Genomic DNA, 3,636 nt, shown 5'->3' with positions numbered 1-3,636 from the left:
CTTCACGTTCCCTTCTTGTCTCAGGGCTTGTGGTTTAAAATTTTCCCATCTCTGTCAATAATGAGGCGGTATATTTACTGTTAGCGGACTCTGATGGTCTTTCATGTTATGGTGGATACTTTTTTATAATCGGGGAACTGCCATCATCCTCTCTCAAAGGCATGTGTATCCTCCAGTGACTCTTTTTCTCTCTTTTTCCCATCGTGTTACATATGCATTGTTTTCTAAATACGTTTATACATGTTCATTACCAGACTACCTGCTCTTGTCTCCTATTGTAATTAGCTCCACACCACTTTGGGTGTGATCAGGTTTTTTTTTAAATAGATCTGGAGTTTTTTTAATGAATACTTTCTTTTCCTCGGGCTTGATCTTTTTCCACCATGTCCTTTTGTCAGCGTTCCTGCTTCTGTTGGACACTGTTTTGATTTTTTGTTTGCATGTAGACATTGTACCTTGCTCTTCAGCAACTGTCCATCCTTTTTTTCCCGTTCTACAAATACAAGACATAAGGAATGATATCTGTATCTTCGGAGCATTCATTTGATTTTAGCAATTTTTGGCTACATTTTAGTCCCTTTGCAAGCATGACCTGCATAAGCCAGCTTCTAGCGAAGCATACCCACTCCCACACTGCCTTTATCCCAAACTGTCTTTCATCTCTTTCACTCTGAATTTTCTCATAAGCTGTTCCTGTTTTAGTTAAAACCTTAATTCTCTCATTTTCTTAACTCATTCTCCCTTTTGTCTAAAAGCTTAGTGAATTCTTTTTCTTATACAAAAATTTCTGTCTAGTTACCTAATTTGTACAGTAAGTATTTCTTAAAACTGTGCTCTTGACAACAAAGTCAAGGTCATAATTCGTAGTAATATCTCATTTCAGTCAAATGTTACGACAAAATTAGACTTGTGCCAACTAAAAGAAACAAAATCATTATCTGGTGGATTAAAGCATTAAGTATGTCTGTTGCATTGAGTAACTATCTAAAAAGGTATTTTAATAATGGTGGGATGTGTTTCTTCTAACCTTTTAAAGACTTCGTATGATCTCTGTGTCATCGTGTATCGTGATCCAAGAGACTTTTTTCTCTATTTTTCAAGTCAAATTTATTTCTATAGACATGGGTGATATTTTCTGGACAATGGTCAAATTTGCCTTTATATACGGAGGTAATATACTTTTGGTAAAGTTACAGATGCACAAATTAAGATGCATTCATTTATGGTGATCTTGTCCACTACCATATTGGAGCATGCTGTACTAAGGCATACATAACTTACATACACAAACTAAATTGTCTGGGTTTGCTTAACCGAATGGATTTCAAAGTGTTAAATAATCTGTACTGTATTTATGCAAGTATTTAAGCCTGAATTCAGAACACTTACTTGCGTGTCACAATATTTTCTACCAATTTGGAAGGGTTTTATAGGTCTTTGATAGAATTCTTCTTCATCAAATGTAAATTTGTATCCTAAGACTCTCTCCCTGTCTAGACATTTTCATTTGTCTATTTTAATACCTGCCATAAACACCTAAACATGTTAAAATTAAAAGGTTTTCCCTCACAAATATAAATGACAGTCACATTGTGTGCAAAAGGTCTTGCACTGGCATCAGTTTTAGCCATAATTATGACCAGGATCGTGAAAGCCACAGTTTTTTAAGTTGTACTTGTTTGTTTTTCTGTGATGACTGTGAAGTCTTCTTTGATTTTGATGACAGTGAAGGAGGTGAGGAGTACCTGGTGTGGTCTTTTTCACTCTGGTCCTAGAGTTTTTTCTGCAAAAGACTTTACATATACATTCATCTCTAGGTTGCACATTATGTATTATTGTCGTGGTTTTAAACCAATAACAAAAAAAATTACTTATTTCTTGCTGTGAGATATGGATTAAAACAAGAGCAAAACAGGCTTAAAACTTAAAAGGAATAAAGACAGTTTATTAACAAACTACAAGAATAAGAACACCAGAATAAACTTCTAGAAAACCCTTTTATCTCCCACTACTTGACCATTTTTTTGTACACATAACAACATAGAGACATAAAACTTTAGAACTTTGGTGGTCAAAAACAGTCTCAATTCTTGCTAGAGTCGTTTCATCAGTCTTTGTAGAGAAACAGAAGTCTCTTTCTGCTAACTTACGGAGTTTTTCACAAGGAAACTATTTCTGTTATAGTTTCTATGGCTCTGATGTCAGCTGTCTTTAAATCTGTCATCAGATCTTCTCCTCCCATTTCACATCACTCTGAGGTGTGTATGGGCCATGAGTTTAGGGATGTCATTTTAAGGATGAGTTATTCAAAGGCAAAAGTCTTCTTCATCAGTCTCTGTGAGCTTTCCTGGAAAGCATTTTCCTCTCTGCCTCCAAGGCTTCAAAATCTTCACTCTACCCAGTTCCAGCAACTCACAGTATCACAAGTACTCTCTCTTTTTCTCCCACCACTTTGAACACTCCATTCCTCCCAATACTCTGTTATGAATTAAAGGAGTCTTTTTTTAAACTACTATTATCCATCTCCATAGCTTTAACAGAAAGATATTTCAGCTGTAGAGCATCTCCTTATTCCCTCTCCCTTATTTAAAACTTAACTCTTTTCCTCACTGTTTTTGGTGGTTTTATGATGTTTTCATGTTGATTGTCTCTCTCTATCTTTCTGAGAAAAAGGAGTAATCTGTACATTTATCCAGGTAGTAAAGGAATTAAAAGCTGCAAGAGTTCATGGTATCAGGTTTCAGTCCAGCAGCAGCAGTAACTGAGCAGCTCTGCTTTCTTTTCCTCCCCCCTCTTTCGTCCTCTGTGGCCTTATCCGGCAGAGGTGGGGGGGTTGGGGGGAGGGGGGGGGAAGAGGAAGATACGACAGGACCTGTTACCTTCTCGAAAGCCAGAAACAAAAGAGGACAAGAGAGCTCTGCCTGTACTTCTTAAGGGGGTGTTCACAAGTTGAATTCACTTTTTAATGGTCAGACCTGCTGTCAATTTTAGAAATGACTGATAATTGGTCAGGAGAAAAAATTCCCATCAGCCACCAGCAGTTTTAACTTCCTTAGCTCGCAAAACTACCTTAAAGGTAAAGCTACCCCATGAAAATTATGTAATCCCATCTAATCTCTTCCAATGTGTTGTTAAAACATGTTTCTTGATATTTTTTAGCTATTCCCTTAAGGTCACCATCAATTCTGTTCTAGTTTTTTTTCTACTCATGTTGATGTTTTACAATTCCCTATTTAATCAGATGGTTTGGGGGTTGTTTTAGGGGTTTTTCTTTTGCTTCTTCACTTAATTTGGGACAATATGGAGTATGTAATTGGTAATCTATACCCAGAGTACTTTTAATTTGTACCACCTTGTCATGGGGTAGCTTTACCTTTAAGGCAGCTGAGGAAAGAGGGGAAGTTGAAAGTGCTAATGGCTGATGGGAGTTCTTCCTCCTGACCAATTATCAGTCATTTCCAAGAATTGACAGCAGATCTGACCATTAAAAAGTTAATTCAACTTGTAAACACCCCCTTAAGAAGTACAGACAGTGTTCTCTCGCCCTCTTTTCGCTTCTGGCCTTTGACAAGGTAACAAGGCTCCGTTTTGGCCTCTCCCCCTCCCTCCAGGCCGACAAGGCCGCAGGGTGGAGGG

The sequence above is a fragment of the Parus major genome, chromosome 21 (assembly GCF_001522545.3).
Source record: "Parus major isolate Abel chromosome 21, Parus_major1.1, whole genome shotgun sequence".
In the NCBI taxonomy this organism is placed as follows: domain Eukaryota; kingdom Metazoa; phylum Chordata; class Aves; order Passeriformes; family Paridae; genus Parus; species Parus major.
The sequence above is the reverse complement of the archived record's forward strand: the minus strand, read 5'-3'. Positions refer to the sequence as shown.